Source organism: Pseudophryne corroboree, chromosome 6 (assembly GCF_028390025.1).
Source record: "Pseudophryne corroboree isolate aPseCor3 chromosome 6, aPseCor3.hap2, whole genome shotgun sequence".
NCBI lineage: Eukaryota > Metazoa > Chordata > Amphibia > Anura > Myobatrachidae > Pseudophryne > Pseudophryne corroboree.
The window spans coordinates 128,418,653-128,445,704 of NC_086449.1; the positions used below are offsets into that span (position 1 = coordinate 128,418,653).

The 27,052-nt window shown below is 46.2% G+C and overlaps 1 long non-coding RNA gene and 1 pseudogene across 2 annotated transcripts in view; both read left to right on the plus strand.

Moving 5' to 3' along the window:
• LOC134935035 (uncharacterized) overlaps positions 1-27,052 on the plus strand; it is a 110,408-nt gene that overhangs the window by 76,030 nt on the left and 7,326 nt on the right. The window lies entirely within an intron of this gene.
• LOC134937280 (5S ribosomal RNA) lies at positions 20,888-21,006 on the plus strand (annotated as a pseudogene).

A 27,052-nucleotide genomic window follows, 5' to 3' on the forward strand; every position in this document is an offset into this window, starting at 1 on the left:
TCGTGTGTTCGCCGCGCGGGGCTTGTTACGGAGCCTCGCGCGGCGGGTCTGACTGGTGCGGCGGCCGGGAGCTCTGTGGCGGGAAACAGTACCGCCCACACTCGCCACAGGCGACACCAGCCGCACACGTGTGCGCGCAGCGGCGCCGCCAGCCCCTCTGTCCCCACAGATAACTTCCCGGCAGCCGGAGTCCGGCAGGGGCCGGGGGGGGGGGAGGGAGAAGCAGGGGGCTGACAAGGGACAGTGTTGACCAAGGGAGTGCAGGGTATACACATAGGGACACGGCAGCGAGCGATGACGGGGCGCGCGCACGGGATGCGCGCGTGCTCATCGCGAGCGGCGCAGTGCGCGTACGTCCGCGCGCAGCTTTGCCGCGGGTTTCCCTATCTCCCCAAAACACTCCACCGGAGCCGGGATACAGCGGCCTTCGAAGGAGGAGGGGGGACAGGGAGTGGATTAGTGGCTGCAGGGCTGCTACACGCGCTGCTTGGCATTGCGGCGGGTCCTCCCCAGGGGCGGGGGATAGTACCGATCCGCAAGGGAAGGAGGAGTATTCGGAGGGGGAGAGTGTGGGCAGCGCAGGCTCCGACAGGGGTGCCCCCACTTTCCCGCTGGGGCAGCGGGCGTCAGGTGCCCGGGTCACGCCTGTCGGGCGGCGGGCGCGGGGTCGCACGCGGGCACTGGCGGGAGGTCCCTCGGGGTCCGATGCCGCGTTTTGGGGTGGTCGTAACCCCTCCGGTGCGCTGGCATCGGCCCTGGCCACAGTGGTGGAGGCATTAAGGCCACTAGCCGCGGCTGCCTCCCCGAGGGCGGCTGCAAGTTCCGGCGCACCTGTGGGGGCAGACGGGTCCGGCGGGCGGCTGGCCTCGACGGCGCAGCGAGTGGCACGCGCCTGCCGGGAGCTCGGAGCGGCCGCCGCAGAATTGGAGCAAGGTCCGGGGCAGGACGGGCAGGGGCGCACGGCGGCAACGCCCCCCCCCACGTAGAGCTCGGCATGCGCCGCGAGTGCGGGCTGTGTCCCCCTCTTCTTTCTCTTTTACAGGGGATCACGGGGAAGTAGAGATGGCAGAGTAAGTGGAGGAAGACGTCGGGGTGGACACGCCAGAGGATTCCATGTCGGGCAGTCGACGGCATCAGGTGAGGTGGTGCAGTCGGTATCGGGTTCCCCCACGAGCTCTAGTTCTCGTAGTTCTTCTTCTTCCTCCTCTTCATCTTCTCTGTCGTCACAGGCGTCCGAAGTAAGTAGCACTACTAGGGCGAAGAAGAGGGCGACGAAATTCGCCAAGCGGGCAGCAGGCCAGCAGAAGAGGCGAAAGAGGCTTAGCGAGGAAGCTCGTAGGGCCAAGAAACGCCGCGATTTGCCCGGGGTCGTTCGCTGCGAATACACTGCCGTAATGCGAGGGCTGCGAGATAGCTGCCGCAAGAAGATTCGCAGGGGTGACTTCGTGGATTTGTTTGTCTTGACGAAGGACATGAAGAAGGATTATAAGGCGTCGGCCGCAAAGAAGGGCATCGGGGCTGAGGCATTCCGGACCTTCGATAATTGGCTGGCCGGGTTCTGGGTCTTTCCGGCGTGCTACCTGGAGGACAGGCCGGAAGAGCACATGAACATAATTCGGTACCTGCATCTCATACACGACATGCAGCGCACATCTTCGGGCTCTGAGTGGCGTCGCTATGACCAGGAATTCAGGGAAAAGCAGGACGGTTTGCGGGTCATGGACTTTGGGTTCAAGGATGTTGAGGTCTGGCTCAAGGTCACTCAGGCTTCGCAACAGGCTGAGGAGCCCCGGAAACCGAGGGCGGACGGGCGCCGCGCAGGGTCGTCCGCCCAGGGGTCCGGTGCGGACGGTGGACTGGCCAAGACAGGTGGGTCGGCCGTCCGTGCAGGGGGGCGAGCCGCCACAAGAGGAAAATGTTTCGCGTTTAACAACGCGACATGTTCCTTCGGCAAGCAGTGTCGTTTTTGACACTCCTGCCTGCAATGTGGCGGATCCCACCCAGCCTCCTCCTGCTTCAAAGGCAGTCGGCAGGGTGCGCGGCGTAAGCAATCTTACCCCAGACAGGCCGCGGGCGGGAACGCTCCGCAGAGCTCCAACACCAATTAATTTGGAGACTATGGGCCGGTGGTTGGACTTGTATCCGAATAGGAAGGATGCAAAATTTTTGTTTTCCGGTTTTCAGTTTGGGTTTCGCTTGCCTGTTGCGAGCGAGGTGTCCGTGCGGGCCCAGCGGAACCTCCAGTCTGCCCGAGCCTTGCCGCTAGTGCTGCGGGAAAAAGTGGATAAAGAGGTCAGGTTGGGCAGGATGGAGGGGCCTTTTCAATCGCCCCGGTATATGACTTGGTCATCTCTCCGGTGGGGGTGGTTCCTAAGAAGACTCCAGGCGCTTTCCGGCTCATTCAGCATCTTTCTTACCCGTCGGGGGCGTCGGTCAATGACGCAATACCGCCGGCACATTGCTCGGTGGTGTATCAGTCGTTTGACGAAGCGTTAGAGATGGTCCGCAGCTACGGGACTGGGGCCCTCATGGCTAAGATTGATGTTGAGTCCGCTTTTCGGTTGTTGCCGTTACATCCGGACTCATTCCGTTTTATGGGTTTCCGGATTGGAGCGGAATATTTCATCGACAAATGTTTGCCGATGGAATGTTCCGTTTCATGCTCATTTTTCGAGCGTTTTAGCATGTTTCTACATTGGTGCGTGGAGTCTTCGTCAGCGGGTCACGGGGTCGCCCATTACCTCGATGACTTCCTGTGTGCGGGTCCGGCAAATTCTCCACGCTGCGGCGACTTGCTTTTTAGCATCCGAGCTCAGTTTTACCACTTCGGCGTTCCCGTGGCCGTGGATAAAACAGAGGGACCGGCCTCCTGTTTGTCATTTTTGGGGATTGAAATTGACACTGTAGCGGGAGAGTGTCTGCTGCCTCGGGACAAGGTGTTGAAGCTCCGCAACGCTATTTGCCGGTTCGAGGGGTCGCGTAAAGTCACGCTGCGGCAGGCGCAGTCCTTGCTGGGCATGTTGAACTTTGCTTGTCGGGTAATACCGAGGGGCAGGGTTTTCTGCCGGAAGCTAGAAAGGGCGACTGCGGGGTGTGCCAGACCACACCATTTTGTGCATTTGTCCTCCGAGATAAAAAGGGATTTGGCCGTATGGGCCTCGTTCTTGACAGGATTTCAACGGGGTGTGTATATGGCAGGCGCCAGCGGTGGACAGCGAGCGGTTGCAGCTGTTCACCGACGCAGCAGGTGCCTCTGGATTCGGTTGCTATCTGGAGGGATCTTGGTGCGCGGCCTCCTGGCTGGCGGAATGGCATAGCGAAGGTTTAACTAAGGACCTGTTGCTTCTGGAGCTTTTCCCCATTATGGTGGCGCTGGAGGTCTGGGGCGATCGGCTGGCTCATCGCAGCATTTTGTTCAGATGCGACAATCTGGGCGTGGTGCATGCGATTAATAACCAGAGGGCAAAGTTGCTGGTCGTTCTGCGGGTGCTGGGACAGTTGCTATTGACAGGCTTACGTAGGAACCTGTGGTTCCGCGCGCAGCATGTGCCCGGTCTGGAGAATGGAATTGCCGACGCTTTGTCGCGAGGGCAGTGGGAAAGGTTTTGGTTGTTGGCACCCGAGGCCGACGAGCATGGTTTTCATTGTCCCGGTTATGTTTGGCAGGTGATCGGGCCGGACTGGAGAGTCTAGCGTTGCGGTCAGTCGCGCCAGCCACGCTCAAGGCTTACGGACAAGCTTGGAGCGAGTGGGAGGAGTTTGTTCGAGGACGTAAGCAACAAGGTAAGAGCAGGCATCGGATGATGCTTTCTTTTATTTGGCAGCTGTATGTTTCGGGTAGGTCCAGAGCGGTGGTATCCCGGTACTTGGCTGGTGTTTCGTTTTTCAGCAAACTGTGGGGCGTCCCTGACGTGACAAAAAGCGATGTTCTGCGGAAGGCGATGAAAGGATGGGCGCGAGTCGCGCCGGCGCCACCTGACAGGATGCGGCCCATCGATGTGGCTTTGTTGCCGGATGTCATCGAGGCGGTTGGGGGAGTCGCGTCATCCAGATTTGAGTCTCTATTGTTCAGTTTGGCGTTCTCAATGGCTTACCACGGGGCCTTTAGGGTTTCGGAATTGGTAGCGCCTTCTAAGCGAACAGATTCGCGCATGCTGATCGGGGACGTGGTGGTGGGTGAGAGGTCATTGCTATGCAGATTGCGGCACTCTAAGACGGACCAAGTGGGGGGAGGTAGATGGGTCACCTTGGTTCCGGCACTTGAGGAGAGCGTTTGCCCAGTAAGGTTGGCAGTGCAATATGTGGCAGTGCGACCCGATAGGAGGGGGTCATGGCTGCTGCATTATGACGGGCTGCCGGTGACGAAATATCAATTTCGTTGGATGCTGGGTCGCTGTTTGGCGAGTTTGGGACTTCCACCCGCTGCGTTCGGGACGCATTCCTTCCGCATAGGCGCTGCGACGTCGGCTGCGGCGGCGGGTTTGTCCAGGACTGAAATCCAGGCGGTGGGGCGATGGAAGTCGTCAAGTTACAGACGATATATTCACCCCGTTGCATGAGAGGTTGGCTTGCGCGTGGTATGTTGTTAGTTACATTTGTATAATCATGTTGTTACAGTTCAGTGCGTTATTAGTATTCTGCGTCTGTTTGTCCCCCCCCCCCCCCCTTTTTGTATCCAACTCAGGGATTAGCTACTCCCCGTTGCTGGCATGAGCCGGCAGCGGGGGTCTGGAGTTCTTTTGCGAATTTTTGCCTGACTTGACGGACTGAATTCTAATCCACAATTCGGCTGATCAGTTCTAATCAAAGTCCCTCAGCAGGTTTTTACGCTTTCACCTCCAGCTGAGTTCTTACATGTGTTTCCCATTTTATACCCCCCTTTTCCCCCCCCCTGTTTATTTTTTTTTAAATTTAATTTGAATTTCCCCATTGTGTGTTTATGTTCGCTTCAAATTGGCTAGAAGCATTGTGCAGATCGGCTAGGCCGTGACTTCTGCAATATCGAGAACTAAAAGTTTTTCTTTTTGGCAGATCCTTCAGGTTAATGCAATTAATGAAACTTATTAGTAACCAATTTTACCCCCTTTTTCCCCCTCTTCAGGTTGGTTTTAAGATGATTTGGCCATTTGGGTGGTCGGCCACTCTTATGTATACTGGGCCGCCAAGTTTTTGACCTCGGAGGAGGCTCAGACGTTGCCTAGGGCTCATGGTGTTAGATGGCTTGGTTGGCGAGGGATGATGTGGAGCGAGCTGAGGAGTAGACTAGTCAGTCAGGCCAGCAAGCATGGAGTCCCTAGGGTCCTGGTTGTCCATCTAGGTGGCAACGACCTGGGGAAGAGGACATCCTTGGAGCTGCGGTGGGCCATGATACAGGATCTGGCAAGTGTGGCCGCAGCATGGACCAATTGCGTATTGGTGTTCTCCTTGATGGTGCCAAGGTTGAGTTGGTGGGGTGTGGCGGATGGTCGCCAGATTGATGAGGCCAGAAAGAAGGTTAATGGGGCGGTGGCGAAGTGGGTACTGTCCCACGGAGGCAAGGTAGTTCGCCACCCTAGGATTCGGTTCCGAAACAGTCACCTTTTTCGGCCGGATGGTGTGCATCTATCCAATGAGGTGATGATGCTTTTCCTGGAGGATCTGGGTTTAGTGTTGCAGGAGTTAGGGTAGGTTATGGTGGCGGTGCGAAGACTTTGGGGATGAGTCTTTCGCTGTTGGCGGAAAAGAACGGCAGTTTGTAGTGGTATGGTAAGCTGTAGTGATTTACAGTTTGGTGTGGTTTAGGTGCACTCACCTCCATCGACTTATTGGCCGCTCGACCACCCGTCCGGGAAGGCAGCGGCAGGGCACCCATCAGGGTGGGTAGTCACTGTGGGGGTTGAGTTGTCACCTATTACCGGTTTTTGATAGTTGTAGTAAAATTAGGATGGTTTCAAATTTTTTAGTATTTTAAGGTTAGCTTAGGTTAATAGAGCCGTTCTTTTTTCTGCCACCATATGCCGGCTGGATCGGCATCTTAATAAAATTTTCTATTACAGGTTTGCTATTGGTTAGGGTCAAATAAATAGCTAGCAATTTTTCTGCCAAAATTCAAGTCTCTGTGTCTTTATTTCTAGGTTTGAAGGTAACGAATGCTTTACTTTGAAGGAAGGGGGTCCACCGATTATCACTAGGATGTTTAGGAGAGAGAATTGACTGCATGGGAAAGGAATGAGTTAAACATCTGGTGAGGGGTGGACCTAGCTGTGAGGAAAGTACAGCCTTTGAAGGGGAGGGTTTAATATATATAGGGAGGGCTAGGCCATTTTTTGCTCTCTCTCTTGTGGTGATTTGCCTTCCCACCCTCCCGCCCCTTTTTGGTAGAGGTTCTGGCACGGAGTACCTTGGCGTTGAATTGTTGGCTGGTTTTATCGTTGGCTATTTATTGGCGGAAAAGAACGGCAGTTTGTAGTGGTATGGTAAGCTGTAGTGATTTACAGTTTGGTGTGGTTTAGGTGCACTCACCTCCATCGACTTATTGGCCGCTCGACCACCCGTCCGGGAAGGCAGCGGCAGGGCACCCATCAGGGTGGGTAGTCACTGTGGGGGTTGAGTTGTCACCTATTACCGGTTTTTGATAGTTGTAGTAAAATTAGGATGGTTTCGAATTTTTTAGTATTTTAAGGTTAGCTTAGGTTAATAGAGCCGTTCTTTTTTCTGCCACCATATGCCGGCTGGATCGGCATCTTAATAAAATTTTCTATTACAGGTTTGCTATTGGTTAGGGTCAAATAAATAGCTAGCAATTTTTCTGCCAAAATTCAAGTCTCCGTGTCTTTATTTCTGAGTTTGAAGGTAACGAATGCTTTACTTTGAAGGAAGGGGGTCCACCGATTATCACTAGGATGTTTATACTGTAGAAAACAACAGAGTAACAAGTACCTCCTGGCACCAATGATAAAAGCTCAGTATTCAATACTAGTTTGCCTGCATCTCTCTGTTACCAAAGGGACTACTCCACCCTTTAAAAAACTAAAGGCAACAAAAAGAATCTAGAAAGTGCTGACATACTATAATTAAAAATAATTTTTATTATCCATAAGACATAAAAATTGGTATCTCCTTATGAACCTTTTTAGCTGTTTTTTATATAAGAAAATTATTATTTTTCCTCTTGTTCTTATCCAAGAACACGATGTATGCATACAAACAATTATTACATTCACATCAATATAGAAACAGAAATCTCTCACAGCAACTTGTTACACAGTATAGCTATGCCACCTCTCTCTGATTTCCTGGATTCTCCAGGATTTGGTGGCAACCCTCTAGGAGGCTTTTCCCTTCACCCGGATTCCTGGATTCTCCAGAAATAAGGGGAACCTGGGAGCACCAGCAGTGCTCCTTGGCAGCCGAGGAACTCGGTGAACTACAGTGACTGTCTCGCGAGATGATGACATCAAATATCGCGAGACTGTGTTCAGCCCAGACTGAGCCGAAGCTGCCGTGACACTGCCATCGGCAGCTCTTCCTCAGCGTTTCCCCAAGCTGCGGTGGAGAAGTAATGCCGGCCTGGCTCATGTGAGAAGAGCAACGAGAGCTGACAGGCATGTCAAACATATATTTATAATATAATAAGCATACATGAAACAAATAGAGGCTCAAGTTATATATAGATATATGTATATTTTTTAATCACTAACAGACACCTTTTAGTAATGCATTTGTTTGTTTAACCTGTTAAAGCTTCATATTGATTAGGTTGTGTACAACACTTACACTTTCATGGTTCTTCCCTCTTTCACACAATCTAGTTTTAAGGCACCAAATGCCTGTAATTTATCCAAGTGGCGGCTACTATATTGCTATTTATATATATATATATATATATATATATATATATATATATATATACACTGTTTCATTTAGATTGTTTGTACGTAAAATAATTTATAAATATGGTACATAATTTTATTTACATGAACATTGCTTGGCGCCGGGGGTTTGGGATTGGGGTGGTGGTGGTGGGGGGGGGGGGGGGGTTATGGATTTCCACGAATCGATGATGCATGAGGTGTTAACCCTAGCTATGGTGTTTAGGATAAGATATTTTGTATACGCATAGAAATAGATGCCAGGGGGTATATTTACTAAGATTCGTGTTGTGACCGATTTTAGTCGAAATTGAATTCGACTGACATCGGCCGTACAAAATTGGGACTTTTTGAATCTGTATTCGGTAATTTACTAAGCTTTCGAGTTCTTCCTAATAGTGATGAGCGGGTTCGGTTCCTCGGAAACCGAACCCCCCCGAACTTCACCCATTCTACACGGGTCCGAGGCATACTCGGATTCTCCCATATGGCTCGGTTAACCCGAGCGCGGCCGAACGTCATCATCCCGCTGTCGGATTCTCACGAGATTCGGATTCTATATAAGCAGCCGCGCGTCGCCGCCATTTTCACTCGTGCATTGGAAATGTTAGGGAGAGAACGTGGCTGGCATCCTCTCCGTGTATTGTTGATGCAAATATTTGTGCTTGCTTTTACTTATTGCTTAATTGTGGGGACTGGGGAGCAGCTGTATATTAATATAGGAGGAGTACAGTGCAGAGTTTTGCTGATCAGTGACCACCAGTTTTATCCGTTCTCTGCATGAAAAAAACGCTCCTTATCTGTGCTCAGTGTGCTGCATATATCTGTGCTCACACTGCTTAATTGTGGGGACTGGGGAGCAGCTGTATTATATAGCAGGAGTACAGTGCAGAGTTTTGCTGACAGTGACCACCAGTATACGTTGTCTGCCTGAAAAACACTCCATATCTGTGCTCAGTGTGCTGCTTTATTGTGGGGACTGGGGACCACCAGTATAATATTATATAGGAGGAGTACAGTGCAGAGTTTTGCTGACCAGTGACCACCAGTATATGTTGTCTGCCTGAAAAACACTCCATATCTGTGCTGCATTGTAGACAGTATATAGTAGGAAGTGCATAATTTTGCTGACCACCAGTATATAATATATAGGAGTATGGCACAGAAGGCCACTGCTGTACCTACCTCTGTGTCGTCAAGTATACTATCCATCCATACCTGTGGTGCATTTCAGTTTTGCACAGTTTGCTGACCACCAGTATATAATATATAGCATTACTGTACAGTAGGCCACTGCTGTACCTACCTCTGTGTCGTCAAGTATACTATCCATCTACATTCTATACCTGTGGTGCATTTTAGTTTTGCAGTGTGCTGACACAGTGACCACCAGTATATATAGCAGTACGGTACGGAAGGCCACTGCTGTACCTACCTCTGTGTCGTCAAATATACTATCCATCTAGATTCTATACCTGTGGTGCATTTTAGTTGTGCAGTTTGCTGACACAGTGACCACCAGTATATATAGCAGTACGGTACGGAAGGCCACTGCTGTACCTACCTCTGTGTCATCAAGTATACTATCCATCTACATTCTATACCTGTGGTGCATTTTAGTTTTGCAGTTTGCTGACACAGTGACCACCAGTATATATAGCAGTACGGTACGGAAGGCCACTGCTGTACCTACCTCTGTGTCGTCAAGTATACTATCCATCTACATTCTATACCTGTGGTGCATTTTAGTTTTGCAGTTTGTTGACAGTGACCACCAGTATATATAGCAGTACGGTACGGAAGGCCACTGCTGTACCTACCTCTGTGTCATCAAGTATACTATCCATCTAGATTCTATACCTGTGGTGCATTTTAGTTGTGCAGTTTGCTGACACAGTGACCACCAGTATATATAGCAGTACGGTACGGAAGGCCACTGCTGTACCTACCTCTGTGTCATCAAGTATACTATCCATCTACATTCTATACCTGTGGTGCATTTTAGTTTTGCAGTTTGCTGACACAGTGACCACCAGTATATATAGCAGTACGGTACGGAAGGCCACTGCTGTACCTACCTCTGTGTCGTCAAGTATACTATCCATCTACATTCTATACCTGTGGTGCATTTTAGTTTTGCAGTTTGCTGACAGTGACCACCAGCATATATAGCAGTACAGTACGGTAGGCCACTGCTGTACCTACCTCTGTGTCATCAAGTATACTATCCATCTACATTCTATACCTGTGGTGCATTTTAGTTTTGCAGTTTGCTGACAGTGACCACCAGTATATATAGCAGTACGGTACGGAAGGCCACTGCTGTACCTACCTCTGTGTCGTCAAGTATACTATCCATCTAGATTCTATACCTGTGGTGCATTTTAGTTTTGCAGTTTGCTGACAGTGACCACCAGTATATATAGCAGTACGGTACGGTAGGCCACTGCTGTACCTACCTCTGTGTCGTCAAGTATACTATCCATCTAGATTCTATACCTGTGGTGCATTTTAGTTGTGCAGTTTGCTGACACAGTGACCACCAGTATATATAGCAGTACGGTACGGAAGGCCACTGCTGTACCTACCTCTGTGTCATCAAGTATACTATCCATCTACATTCTATACCTGTGGTGCATTTTAGTTTTGCAGTTTGCTGACACAGTGACCACCAGTATATATAGCAGTACGGAAGGCCACTGCTGTACCTACCTTACTCTGTGTCGTCAAGTATACTATCCATCTAGATTCTATACCTGTGGTGCATTTTAGTTTTGCAGTTTGCTGACAGTGACCACCAGTATATATAGCAGTACGGTACGGTAGGCCACTGCTGTACCTACCTCTGTGTCGTCTAGTATACTATCCATCTAGATTCTATACATGTGGTGCATTTCAGTTGTGCAGTTTGCTGACACAGTGACCACCAGTATATATAGCAGTAAGGTACGGAAGGCCACTGCTGTACCTACCTCTGTGTCGTCACGTATACTATCCATCTACATTCTATACCTGTGGTGCATTTTAGTTTTGCAGTTTGCTGACACAGTGACCTCCAGTATATATAGCAGTACGGTACGGAAGGCCACTGCTGTACCTACCTCTGTATCATCAAGTATACTATCCATCTAGATTCTATACCTGTGGTGCATTTTAGTTTTGCAGTTTGCTGACACAGTGACCACCAGCATATATAGCAGTACGGTACGGAAGGTCACGGCTGTACCTACCTCTGTGTCGTCAAGTATACTATCCATCTACATTCTATACCTGTGGTGCATTTTAGTTTTGCAGTTTGCTGACACAGTGACCACCAGTATATATAGCAGTACGGTATGGAAGGCCACTGCTGTACCTACCTCTGTGTCGTCAAGTATACTATCCATCTACATTCTATACCTGTGGTGCATCTTAGTTTTGCAGTTTGCTGACAGTGACCACCAGTATATATAGCAGTACGGTACGGTAGGCCACTGCTGTACCTACCTCTGTGTCGTCAAGTATACTATCCATCTACATTCTATACCTGTGGTGCATTTTAGTTGTGCAGTTTGCTGACACAGTGACCCCTAGTATATATAGCAGTACGGTATGGAAGGCCACTGCTGTACCTACCTCTGTGTCATCAAGTATACTATCCATCTACATTCTATACCTGTGGTGCATTTTAGTTTTGCAGTATGCTGACACAGTGACCACCAGTATATATAGCAGTACGGTACGGAAGGCCACTGCTGTACCTACCTCTTTGTCGTCAAGTATACTATCCATCTACATTCTATACCTGTGGTGCATTTTAGTTTTGCAGTATGCTGACACAGTGACCACCAGTATATATAGCAGTACGGTACGGAAGGCCACTGCTGTACCTACCTTACTCTGTGTCATCAAGTATACTATCCATCTAGATTCTATACCTGTGGTGCATTTTAGTTTTGCAGTTTGCTGACAGTGACCACCAGTATATATTGCAGTACGGTACGGTAGGCCACTGCTGTACCTACCTCTGTGTCATCAAGTATACTATCCATCTAGATTCTATACCTGTGGTGCATTTTAGTTTTGCAGTTTGCTGACAGTGACCACCAGCATATATAGCAGTACGGTACGGTAGGCCACTGCTGTACCTACCTCTGTGTCATCAAGTATACTATCCATCTAGATTCTATACCTGGTGAGGATGATAATGAAATTTCATTGCCATCTCTTTGGTCTGGATGCAGCTATGGTGTCCGCAAAGAAAAAAGCTTTAATGTGGCAGAAGGTGGTTGATGCTGTGAATAGTGAGGGTGTGGTGAGGCGAATAGAGGAGACCTGCAGAAAGCGCTTTTACGATATCAAGCATTGTGTGAAAACAAAAATGGCGAAGGAGGCCAAGTCGGCGCATCAAACAGGAGTGGGGTGGCCGTTTACTGCCACTTATTTGGAATACGAGGAGCCACTGCAGAACCTCCGGAGGGGAGGTTGTGAGGGGGACATATGTACGGGACTCTGATCGTCCCAGGGTGGCTGGTAAGTGATGAGTTTTAAGATATGAATGTTTTTTTTTTTATTGATTTATAATTTTTTACCACAAAGATCATTTTTTTTTTAGTTTTGCCATCAATATTGCTGTCTTATTTTTTCATCTCATCTTCCATAAAAGATATGGTGATGTGTGTAATGCATAGGTACTAGTGATGTGCACCGGAATTTTTTTGGGTTTTGTGTTTTGGTTTAGGATTCGGTTCCGCGGCCGGGTTTTGGATTCGGACGTGTTTTGGCAAAACCTCCCTGAAATTTTTTTGTCGGATTCGGGTGTGTTTTGGATTTGGGTGGGGTTTTTTTACAAAAAAACCCTCAAAAACAGCTTAAATCATAGAATTTGGGTGTCATTTTGATCCCATAGTATTATTAACCTCAATAACCATAATTTCCACTCATTTCCAGTCTATTCTGAACACCTCACACCTCACAATATTATTTTTAGTCCTAAAATTTGCACTGAGGTCGCTGGATGACTAAGCTAAGCGACCCAAGTGGCCGACACAAACACCTGGCGCATCTAGGAGTGGCACTGCAGTGTCAGACAGGATGGCAGATTTTTTAAAAAAGTCCCCAAACAGCACATGATGCAAAGAAAAAAAGAGATGCACCAAGGTCGCTGGATGGCTAAGCTAAGCGACCCAAGTGGCCAACACAAACACCTGGCCCATCTAGGAGTGGCACTGCAGTGTCCGACAGGATGGCAGATTTAAAAAATAGTCCCCACACAGCACATTATGTAAAGAAAAAAAGAGGTGCACCAAGGTCGCTGGATGGCTAAGCTAAGCGACCCAAGTGGCCGACACAAACACCTGGCCCATCTAGGAGTGGCACTGCAGTGTCCGACAGGATGGCAGATTTAAAAAATAGTACCCAAACAGCACATGCAGCGCACACATGGATAGTATACTTGACGACACAGAGGTAGAGCAATGGACTACTGTACCTTACTGCTATATATATACTGGTGGTCAGCAAAATTCTGCGCTGTCCTCCTACTATATACTGCGCACAACTACAATGCAGCACAGGTATGGATGGATAGTATACTTGATGACACAGAGGTATAGCAATTAACTACTGTACCGTACTGCTATATATATATACTGGTGGTTAGCAAAATTCTGCACTGTCCTCCTATTTTATCCTGCGTACAACTAAAATGCAGCACAGGTATGTATGGATAGTATACTTGACGACACAGAGGTAGAGCAATGGACTACTGTACCTTACTGCTATATATATACTGGTGGTCAGCAAAATTCTGCACTGTCCTCCTACTATAAACTGCGCACAACTACAATGCAGCACAGGTATGGATGGATAGTACAATTGACGAAACAGAGGAAGAGAAATGGATTACTGTACCATACTGCTATATATATATATACTGGTGGTCAGCAAAATTTTGCACTGTCCTCCTACTATATACTGCGCACAATTAAAATGCAGCACAGGTATGGATGGATAGTATACTTGACGACACAGAGGTAGAGCAATGGACAACTGTACCATACTGCTATATATATACTGGTGGTCAGCAAAATTCTGCACTGTCCTCCTACTATATACTGCGCACAACTACAATGCAGCACAGGTATGGATGGATAGTATAATTGACGAAACAGAGGAAGAGAAATGGATTACTGTACCATACTGCTATATATATATATATATATATATATATATATACTGGTGGTTAGCAAAATTTTGCACTGTCCTCCTACTATATACTGCGCACAACTAAAATGCAGCACAGGTATGGATGGATAGTATACTTGACGACACAGAGGTAGAGCAATGGACTACTGTACCTTACTGCTATATATATATATACTGGTGGTCAGCAAAATTCTGCGCAGTCCTCCTACTATATTCTGCGCACAACTACAATGCAGCACAGGTATGGATGGATAGTATACTTGACGACACAGAGGTATAGCAATGGACTACTCTACCGTACTGCTATATATATACTGGTGGTCAGCAAAATTCTGCACTGTCCTCCTACTATATACTGCGTACAACTAAAATGCAGCACAGGTATGGATGGATAGTATACTTGACGACACAGAGGTAGAGCAATGGACTACTGTACCATACTGCTATATATATACTGGTGGTCAGCAAAATTCTGCACTGTCCTCCTACTATAAACTGCCCACAACTACAATGCAGCACAGGTATGGATGGATAGTATAATTGATGATAATGTCGATATTATCTTAAACCATAAAGCTATACCTCTAGATACACTTATATCGTGGAGCCACTATGGCCATTAGGCTGAATACACGCGCTACGCACTCTGTACGCTATTTGCGTACAGAGTCCCATAAGTGGTACGTACTTGGCGTACCCACACCGCGCTGAGTGTACAAAGTACGCACAGCGTGCGCACACACAATTAATAACCTTTAAACCTTATAAGTAATACAATGTAATAATTTGGTTACACTTTAAACCTTTATGCAGCAAAGCACTGCAATGATGTTATAACTGAAACCTTAAGTAGTGCTGACGGTATAAAGTACCCGCAGTGCGTACACCTAATCATTACTTATGAACCTTATACAGTTAAATACGCTTAAGACCCTTGCAGGAAAGTGAGGACACAACACCGATTTGTAGTTGAAACCACAGGGTTCTAAGGCCACCGTGGATTATTTCAAAAGGTAAAACAGTACAAATCATACACTACAGGCTAACAAGATAAATCTAAAACAGAGTAATGGCTACAGAGAATGTACATACGTGAGAATGTTCGCAAGCGCAACCCGGCCGGTCCTCCGCTTGTCAGGTAGAAAGTGTTCAGAGTCTTCTGACCGGCCAGGCAACAATGGGCTTTTTATACACAACTTACATACATAAAACAATGGTCACTGTAATCTCATTGTCCATTGGACACTGAGATGTGTCTTTTCATTACAGAAGAGGTCATAGGTTGATTTGAAAAGATGGGCGATGTCTTTCCCCAACTGCTCTGGTGGGTGGTATCCACTGGATTCCCGCCGCATACATAATATACAGTAAATACAGTTAATATCTATATTCTACTTTTGCACATAACTATACGCTGGAACATGCGATCTTTCTCTAACCAACACCGGAATGTTACCCTTAAACTACCCTACAGCTGGATACTAGACATCACCTTCCAACCTTTATCTGACCCTTCCTATCATGCAAAGGCGAATCCCTTAGTCCTGGAACTGTTTAAACTGTTTATACTCGCTGATGTGGTGTAGGGGAACAATGTGTACAAAATTGGGTTAAATATGTAATGTTCTAATAACCCTCTACGCGCTCACAAACTCCGCCATAAATACCCATACCACGCGCATGATCGCAGGAGCGATCCTACGCAAATTGCGGATATGTGCACGCACGGCGGACTGAGTGCACGAGCAGTGGGCATGTGCATGGGGTTAGTACAGGGTATATGCATTACAATATTTTTCGACTTTGACAGTCCACCCTTTGGCAGTCAACAATAACTGCCACTATCTAAACATTAAACAGAAAAATATACAATACAATATCTACAGATGGTTGGATAAAAATATACAATACATTATCCACAGATGGTTGGATAAAAATATACAATACATTATCCACAGATAATAGGATGGTAGGAGGAGAGGTGTAGGCGGGAAATGTATGACCTAGTGGGATAGTAAAAGCATGTACATATGAAATCCATGTCTGAGGGGCATGTATCATCGTGCCGTATATGTTCTAGATAAGCTTCGAGGTATTGCGAAGTATACATTAAATCCTTCTCATCCCGTATTAAGGGTCTGTAAGTGGGCCAACAAACACTACCAAGCTCTTTTCGGCTTCTTGTTCCAACAAATGGGGTGCACATTTAGTTGATGATACATGGAGAGATGAAGATAAGAAACATATCGAAAATACATTCACATAACATTTGCGTAATCATTCTTGGGTGTTGATTGAAGTCTTCTCCGGATTGGTGTATTTTTGCTGAGGGAAAACAAAGGAGAAACGGGTGAAAGAAACGGACCGTGGAATCACGTCTTATCACAACATTGTCTCTATTGATGGGTCATAAATTAAATCAGTTGCTGTACCAATGCCCCCGCTCCTTAAACTCATCACTTTGGTACCGCGCTTGCGCTGCGTTAAAATTCGAACATACCTAAATATCAAACCAATCATTATGACAACTCCCAGGATACAAAGGAGAAACTTTCCTACACTCACGATAACATTGTGAGCCCATTTTCCTAAACCTGAGAACCAATTTCGTGGGTTCAACCATGAGACCCAGCCGGTCAGTTCATTACTCACAGCAGTAAGGGTAAGGTTGTGTCTCCTCCGTAACTCCCACTTCAATTGCAATATATCGTCCATCTTTTGATCTATGCGGTACGGGTGATGTCTAACGCAAGTAGGAATGGAATCCCGGTGGATTCATGGATCAAATCAGAGGCTGCGTGCTCTGTCCTATCTATAAGGTGTCTCTTAACGATGTGTTCATAGTGAGTATGAGTGTAAGGAGCTTGAGCATTGCGGTGAACGTCTTTCATCTTATTATGGGTTATTGTCATAACTTCTGGCAACACTATTCCAATGTAACACAATCCCTCTGAGTTTGGGGCAAGCCACTTATACGCCTTCCTCCCGCATATGAAATATGCATCATGGGGGAGAACATATGGGACAGAATATGACATTACCATATTGCAAACCTTTCAAGTGAAAAATCTTATCCCTAACTCTCTCATCTGTTCAGTACACGTATCAGGCTGTATGATATGCGCACAGTACCCTGGTGATACTTCTCCAACCCGCATGGTCATACTTCCTAGAGTATACCTATACCAAAAATACCTTCCACCATCGGCTATTTGGCGTATAAGTTCAGAGTCTACGGGTATTCTGTCGGCTCTGTGAGAAAATGCCATGGTTTGGTTATTCCATGTCACCTCCCAATTTCCCGGCTTTCGGGAATTGGAGATGTTGAGATGTTGAAACATACTAAATATCTATCTACATGGTATTGGTAGAGCTTCAAACTAGGGGGCCTATAAATATTAAATTTCTTGTCCACCGATCTCCCACCCCGTAATTCAAGTACCTCATCTATTGTTAAAGGATACGGTACTAGTCGTGACTTGCTCTGACCTCGAGGTACTTGTGAGCACACCCAGCATTCTGTTTGGTTTAAAACCTTACCCACTAATGAGTGATAATCACTCAATGGATGATGGTCCATGTTGATATTAAGGCTGGACTGACATCTCTGGATGCACCCGTCCTCAACTATGTTTTCAGTTTCTACAAATACAATTTTCCTCAGCCAATAACCCTTCACAGTGCCTCCTAGTTTCTTGACTACCAGATCGTTTTCCGATACTCGCCTTTGCTCGGTGGATGTGTTGCTCTTGGAATTCTACAAATCCGTCCTTGCCATCAGAACCCATTCCAGATCCTTTCTCGACCTCTCTGGTACTCTCACCGAAACAGACTGCTCTGGTCAACAACAGGGTCAACAGGAAAACCCGGAATGCAGTCTCTTGGGGTAAGTCAGTCTTGTTAAGGGGAGAGAAAAAAAGGAGCAAGAAGGAGGGGGAAGGAGGGTAATGGGAGATGGAGAAAATAATAAAAAGGGAAAAGAAATTTGGTGCGACAACCGCCTCTGGTCTTGTAGTTCTCCGTGCTCAGGTGCCGTGACAACAGTCCTGCCTCTCAACCTTCCCGGAACAGGCACTCCAGTGATATGATTTCCTCTACACTCTGCTCTTTGTCATGGGCTCTCTCTGGGTCAGCGACCTTCTTACAGTGGGACGAGTGGACCCAAGTCTCTCTCTCTGCAACCTTTAATGCTGTCGTGCTGGTTAGTAAGACTTGGTACGGTCCTTCCCACCTGTCAATGAGGCAACCTGAGCGTAGAAAATTTCGAATCATTACATAATCCCCAGGTTCAATGTCATGACAATTACTGTTTGGTAGGTCAGGAATCACCAGTTTTTAGATTTCTGTTTTGATTCCTCAACTGCTGGCTCATCTTAACCATATATTTTACAGTCACCTCATTATTGCATTTCAAATCATCCTCGGGGTCAATCATTATATGGGGTTGTCGACCAAAAAGAATCTCAAAGGGTGATAGGTTAAGGGGGGACCTTGGAGTGGTTCTGATGCTGAACAATACAAGTGGCAAAGCTTCTGGCCATAACAATCCAGTTTCAGCCATCACTTTGCTCAGCTTGTTCTTAATAGTGCTGTTTACTCTTTCCACCTTCGCACTCGCCTGTGGGCGGTACGGAGTATGCAGCTTACTATTAATTCCCATCAGTTTTACATTACCTGAAAGACTTCACCTGTAAAATGGGTACCCCTATCGCTTTCAATTATCCTAGGGATACCATATCTGCACACAAATTCCTGCACAATTTTCTTTGCAGTAAACGTAGCAGTATTTGTGGCAGCGGGGAACGCTTCTACCCAATTTGAAAACACGTCAATACAAACTAACACATATTTTACATTTCTGCAGGGTGGCAACTGTATGAAATCAATTTGTATTACCTGAAAAGGGCCGTCTGTCGGCGGGATATGGGATGGTTCTGTTGGTATTGACTTTCCTATATTCTTCCTCAAGCAGATAAGACATGTCATTGCTCTCTTACCCGCATGAGAAGAGAATCCTGGCGCACACCAGTAGGCTCTCACCAGCTTACACATGCCCTCTTTGCCCAGATGAGTCAGACCGTGTGCCGCCTCAGCTAAGCTTGGAAGATATGCTCTGGGGGCTACTGGCTTACCTTGTCCATCTGTCCAGAGTCCTGAGGACTCCTGGCCATATCCTTTTGACCTCCAGACTGCCTATTCCTGTGGAGAACACAAATTTTGCATTTCACTTCATTTTTGTGTGTTGACGGTATTGAATACCATCAGTTGTGTGATATCTGTCTGTATGGGGGTGCTGGCTGCTGATTAAGCAGCTTCGTCTGCCCGGCTGTTACCAAGTGACACTGGGTCTTGACTGTAAGTGTGGGCTTTGCACTTCATAACAGCCACTCTGTCAGGTTCCTGTATCGCTGTTAGAAGCCTTTTTATATGGCTTGCATGCGCTACAGGTGTGCCAGCTGCCGTCATGAAATTTCTTAGGCGCCATAGGGCCCCGAAATCATGCACTACTCCAAAGGCATACCAAGAATCTGTATATATATTGGCTGACTTACCCTTAGCCAGTTCACACGCTCTGGTTAGGGTGACCAGCTCAGCAACTTGTGCTGAGTGCGGTGGGCCCAGGGGTTCAGCTTCTATGATGCCTCTGTCATCTACAACTGCGTATCCAGTACACAAGTCTCCCGAGCCCGTCTGTCTGTGGCAACTACCGTCAGTGTAAAAAGTAAAATCTATGCCTTCCAGTGGGTTGTCACTAATGTCGGGTCTTGCAGTGAAAGTTTTGTTTAGATATTCCATACAATCATGTGTGTCAGTGTCTGTACTAAATCCTCCTTCACCATCATTCTCATCCTTCACCCTTTGTGCCTGTCCAGGCACATCTGGGAGATAAGTTGCAGGATTTAGTGCGCTGCATCTTTTTATGGTGATGTTTACAGGGGCCATTAGTGCTAATTCCCTCCTTGTAAACCGTGCTGATGAGACATGTCTGGTTTGGGCAGAGTTCAGTAAGGCTGACACTGCATGAGGTGTATGGATGGTCAGGTTGTGTCCTAACACTACGTCTTTGCTTTTACTCACTAGGAAGGTTAATTTGGTGCCGCACAGGACTATGGAAATTTCATAACAATGGGCTCTTATAAAATTTGTCCCTTGTGAACCAACAGTGCATAAGCATAAGAAATGCCTGTATAGGTAATCAAGGAGTTACTGTTGTTGGTGGTGCACCCAGGGTCAATAGTACATATCGTAGTTACAAAGAAAGAGAGAGACTCTGTGTTGGGGCACGCTTGAAAAATAAAATTTAACTTTTAATTAGAATCTAAGTAAAATCATGGTACACAGATAAACACACATAAATATATTTATGACACTATAGGAGAAGGCCATAAAATTGTTATAGTCTTACTCCACTTGTGTTCTTTGTTAAGAGAAATAATTCTCACACACGAGATAATTAGGAGTAAACAATCTCAGTTGTTAAAACTATTCGAGGTGACCGTGACACCCAGGGTGAAAATATTAGAAATTAAATTACAGCATAACAGGGTATAACAGGACTTAAGATATCTGTGTAATTTCACACTTATATTCAGTAGGCCCAGACAACCCACCTCTCTCATCCAATGTCCACTATATAAGTTTCATATATGACATTGGACAGCAGAAGACGGGCTCTGAACCTATACGTTTCCTAGATCCTATCTTTTCAGTATCTTCTCATCCTGATGCCAGTATACAACTACTCTGCAATGCAAAGGCAACAGAGAGACTGCGCACAATAATGGATAGCAGAAGTACTTCTTTTGGTACATGCCAATAACCATACACCATTGTACTCACAACCTATGTGATATTACTGCCATATTTCACTGGCTACGCCCAACCTCGCCTGATCTTGGAAGCTAAGCAGTGAACAGCCTGATCAGTACCTAGATGGGAGACTGCTAGGGAATATCAGGTGTAGTAATAAATACCCCTGTATTCATGTGAAAAGCAGAGGTGTTGGAGCAACCTTTGACCTATACCGATTTCTCACCTACATTCCTCTTTTTATTCAAATTTTTTTTTTCTGATTATTCTTTATATTCCAATAATTTGTGTTTTCTCATTCACTGCACTTGGTTGTCTTAAATTTAAAATAGCAGATTAACCTTTACCAGGACACATCACCATAATAGGCATTAACATATAGACTAAAGTCTTAGTCAAATTTTATTATATCTAATGCCTATGTACCACAGGCTAACGAATTTACTACCATGTTATGCTGTAATTTAATTTCTAATATTTTCACCCTGGGTGTCACTGTCACCTCGAATAGTTTTAACAACTGAGATTGTTTACTCCTAATTATCTCGTGTGTGAGAATTATTTCTCTTAACAAAGAACACAAGTGGAGTAAGACTATAACAATTTTATGGCCTTCTCCTATAGTGTCATAAATATATTTATGTGTGTTTATCTGTGTACCATGATTTTACTTAGATTCTAATTAAAAGTTAAATTTTATTTTTCAAGCGTGCCCCAACACAGAGTCTCTCTTTTTCTTTGTAACTACGACTTTTACTCACTAGCAAAGCTATTGCTGCAACACTTCGCAAGTATGTGGGGAGAGACCGTGCTACAGTGTCCAACTGTGCACTGTAGTAAGCTACCGGCCTGCTGGCATCACCATGTCTCTGGGTTAGGACACCTGCCGCACACCCAGCACTTTCCGTACCATACAATTCAAAGGGTTTCCCATAATCTGGCATGCCTAATGCAGGTGCCTGTGATAGGCATTGTTTAAGTCTCTCAAATGCCAGTTCGGACTCATCTGTGTGAGAGATCTGATCTGGTTTGTTCGAGGAGACCATTTCCTGCAAAGGTAAAGCCAGTATGGAGAACCCTGGGATCCAGTTTCGGCAGTACCCACACATTCCAAGGAAAGTGCGGATCTACTGCTGGGTTTGTGGCAGAGTCATGTCGCGAATCGCCTGTATTCTATCAGCGGTGAGGTGTCTAAGTCCTTGTGTCAAGCAATGTCCCAAATATTTTACCTTGGTCTGGCACAACTGTAACTTATCCTTTGAAACCTTGTGTTCCGTATTAGAAAGGTGAAACAGTAGCTGTTTCGTGTCTCTCAAGGATGACTCGAGTGAATCTGAACACAGCAGTAAATCATCTACATACTGTATTAATACTGATCCGCTCTCAGGTTGAAAGGATTGTAAACAGTCATGCAAAGCCTGGGAGAAAATACTTGGGCTGTAAATGAAACCTTGGGGTAGGGTAGTCCAGGTGTACTGTACTCCCCTGTATGTAAATGCAAACAAATATTGGCTGTCAGGGTGCAGAGGGACCGAAAAGAAAGTAAAACAGAGGTCAATGACAGTGAAAAATTTCGCAGTAGGGGGAATTTGCATGAGGATGACAGCTGGATTTGGCACTACGGGGAATTGGCTCTCAACTATCTTGTTTATCCCCCTTAGATTCTGCACTAGCCTGTAACCCCTCCCCCCCCACTCTTTTTCACAGGGAAGATGGGACTATTGGCAGTGCTGGACTTCCTAACTAAGATGCCCTGTTGTAGCAAGTGCTCTATGACTGGGTACACTCCTAATTCCACCTCTGGCTTCAGGGGATACTGTGGGATTTTTGGAGCTATCCTACCATCTTTTACTTGCACTACTACAGGAGCTACATTTGCCATTAATCCAGTGTCTTGTCCATCTTTGGTCCAGAGGGATTCCAGTATCTGGGAGATTATTTCCTCTACCTTGGATGGACACTTGTCTATAACAGCAGAGTGTGACATTTAACCTTTGTGGGGTGTCTAACATATCCTGCACTTCCTGAACATGATTCTCGGGTATATCTAAGAAGACACCCTCAGGAGTACAATATATGACACACCTCATCTTACACAATAAATCTCTCCCAAGTAGATTAGTCGGAGCCAAAGCAGCCAGCAAAAAGGAGTGCTTGGTCTGCAAAGGCCCTATCGTAATCTCTGCTGGTCTACTAAAAGGGTAGTGTTGCACTACTCCTGTTACCCCCATTGCTGAAACTGTTTTACCCGTGGTTTTCATACCTACTGTTGAATTTAACACTGACCTGGCCGCCCCTGTATCTACAAGGAAAGGTAGTGATCTACCAGCTACATCAACTGTAACCTCGGGTTCACTTCCAAGGCTAGCAATTAACTTCACTGGCTGCAGACTACAGGTGTGGCCTAACCCCTATTGTATGTTGTGACCCTCCCGCAGCGCGCTGGCAGCTACAATATGTGAGGGGGTAGCTGAGAATTTCCAGAGGTCTGCCAGTCCCTCCTAGGTGGGTACCTCCTTGTTTCCCCTGCGTGTGGCTCATAATTCCTCCTATGCGATCCCTGATCCCAATTACGTGTGTTATGCTGTGAGTCATGTTCTGGTCTAGGGGGTCGATATACGTTATGTGTGCCTTTATAATTACAGTTCCTTGTGTAATGTCCTTCACTCTGGCAATTATAACATTTTACTACATACGACTTACCATCAGGGGTCTGGGGTTTTGGCTGATGTGGCTTCGTTGTCAGGGCTTGTATACTTACTGTCATCAGCTTTTCCCTCTGTGACTCCCTGTGCTTAATGATGTTCCGATCGTGCTCGATAGCGGACTCTCTTAATGCAGCCACCGAGATACCTCTCCAGTTAGGTTGAGTGGTTTGTACCCTTGTTCTCAACGTTTCTTTTAAGCCGTCCATTAATACTGACACATCTACCTCTCTATGATGTACATTTTCCTTAATGTCCTTGACCCCAGTGTATCTAGCCATTTCCTGCAGTGCACGATGGAAATATTCAGATGCAGTTTCACCTTCTTTTTGTCTTATGGAAAAGATTTTATTCCATTTGACAACAGTAGGGAAATATACTCCTAATTGTAGATTGATCTATCGTACATTCTCCTGAGTGTATTCATCAGTGAGAGGTACTTCTATGTCTAATTTACAATCAGCAATGAATTTGGCAGGGTCAATATTGGAGTGTAAATATGCTCGTAGCACTGTTCGCCAATCTTTGTTTGTGGGTTCGGTGGCGTTGCCTAATTCTCTAATAAACCTCTGACATGCTGCTAGATCCTTTCTGGAATCGGGACATTCAGACATAATTGTCCTCAATTCTGTCCGGGACCAAGGACAATGCATAGCAATGTTCCTGACGGGAGTGACTCTCTGAGCGTCAGTCTTCCCATTGGGGACTGCGATCACCCTGACAGGATTTAGTTCAATTACATCATTCTGAGTTGCTTCTACAATGTGAGGTGCAATTGTCTCTGCATAATGTACTGTACCGTACTTACCTGTGGACATGACCTCACCTGTCCCTCCGCTAGGGGCCTTTGCTACTGTTCTTACTGGTTGGGCCGTGCCCACTTGTGTGTCTTGTATGGTGGCTGCTAGAGAGAGTGCCGATATCGTGCTGGGCTCATCTTCTTGGTCGCAGTCCTGAGGGAAGTTTAAGATGGGATACAACTTGCACGGGTTAACATTAATACATTTATCAAGTTCACTCTTATCATATATTAGTATGCCATTGTCTGTAGCCACTTTCTCCCCTGTAATATACGGTGGTGGTGGTGCAGTTGCTATCAGTTTCCTGCTAGGGTTGGAACCGGCTGCGTGAGCTAGTTCCCTCTGCATATCACCCTCTTGTTGCCATAAATGTAAACAGTTTGAGTGTCTGATCCTTTGTTTTTGGGATTTTAACAGACATATCCTAAAACTTAAATTCTGCAACACCTCTGGATTAAAACTGCCTACCTTAGGGAATGGTTCCCTATCTTCCGCGGTCATACGTTCCCATTCATTGCATAAAACCTCTGCGTGTGATCCATATTTCTCACACATTATGTACCTCGCCGACCCCTTGGGCCACGGAATATCAACCTGAACCCTGGTTGATCGTCCCTTACTTGAGCAACTGGCCCCCATCTTTTGCAGGTATTGCCTTCTCAGCTAATTCCTACAAAAAACAAAATACTCAATATAAGGCAACGGTGAAAGTTCAATGAGTGCTCTCACCCACTCACGCCCACGTTGGCCAATACACCTAAACACTGTCGTCAGCGCTGGTACGTACCCAACCTAGGGCCCCTGTGTAACCTCTATTTACTGGAAGTATATGGGAGTGACTTACCCTTCCCAGTAAATATTGGTCATTGGAGATTTCCTGAGTGACCAGAGAAACTCCCTTAAAATAAAAAAAATGTTACACAAATCACATTGCGTGTGCTACACCTAGCGCTTATGATCCCGCGATTTTACGCAAAGGTCGTAAAAGGGTATCACGTTGAGCTAAGTATTGCACCCACGAACACGCGGTCCAATCGCACAGCGTATAGGTAACTGTTATTTATCCGCCGTATGACCAATGGAATCGTTTTTCAGGCTGCGAAACCTCAGCCGGAGCGTATCTGAACGGGCCTATATGGGTTCTACGCCAACCACCTGGGCTGCGCTCTCTAAACAAAAACCTCGCTGACCTTTGGTCTGCGGTACTCTATACCTTCGCTGACCTTTGGTCTGCGATATCTACTACTTTGCTCCTTTGTACTTTAATCAATGTTAACGTGAGCAAGCCACTCTCATGCCACCAAGTGTCCACTCACCTGGTGTGGTCTCCTACGGGATCCCGAATTCCCTGGGTCCACAAAACCTTTATTGTTTGCACACTCACGCTCGTTCACTAATATACACTTTGGTTTTTCTGTACAGAAAATTAACTTTCATTCAGATAAAACAGCCTTAGTGTCAGAGGTAACACAGTAAAAAAGGTTTTTAAACTAAATATTGGAAACTGATCAATTTGTGCTATTATCGCGTGGCTACCGTCTCGCGCCTAAATTAAAACAATGCTATTGTGTGATTTGTACTTAGCGGTCATCCTTTTATGCACGTTGCGTGAACACGCCACGTGTATATGCCTTTACATTGCGTGCGCAGTCCCGTACTCTGTCCGAGACACGTGTACAAAGGCCGTACGTCCGCAGTACTACAAATCCCACACTTCTAGAAATGTAAGCGATATTTAACTATAATCGCTTACTTAACACAACACACAGTTTCTTCTGTATAAACCTTTACAACTAGGCCAGGCTGCGTGTGCGTCTTACACTTACTTCCTTAAATATTAACTCTATATTTTAACAAATTGCAACAAATTTTCTCAGTACAGGTCAAAATGAATCTAATAATCGCTACTTATGGCAATAATGCGGGCAGATATGCAAAGTACAAAATACAGGTGTATGCGTGTGTTGTGTGCGCATTTGGCGCCAAATAGAAATTTACAGATTTTAAAAATAATAGCTTTGCGTTCTTACCTTACGGATCCCTCCAGCATCCCTACAAACCATGCAGGGCAGACGCTTATCTAATCAGCACTAGTGTATCCACCAACCAAGAGAAGGCTTACGGGGAATACCTTTCCGCCCTTTGCTGATAGATAAAGTCTGCGTAAACCTGCTAGGCTGCGGGTATGAGGAAAAACCGGACGATGCCCCCAATTGATAATGTCGATATTATCTTAAACCAAAAGCTATACCTCTAGATACACTTATATCGTGGAGCCGCTATGGCCGTTAGGCTGAATACACGCGCTACGCACTCTGTAAGCTATTTGCATACAGAGTCCCGTACGTGGTACGTACTTGGCGTACCCACGCCGCGCTGAGTGTACAGACACAATTGATAACCTTTAAACCTTATAAGTAATACAATGTAATAATTTGGTTACACTATAAACCTTTATGCAGCAAAGCACTGCAATGATGTTATACCTTAAAACTTAAGTAGCGCTGACGGTATAAAGTACCCGCAGTGCGTACACCTAATCAATATTTATGAACCTTATACAGTTAAATACGCTTTAGACCCTTGCAGGAAAGTGAGGACACAACACCGATTTGTAGTTGAAACCACAGGGTTCTAAGGCCACCGTGGATTATTTCAAAAGGTAAAACAGTACAAATCATACACTACAGGCTAACAAGTT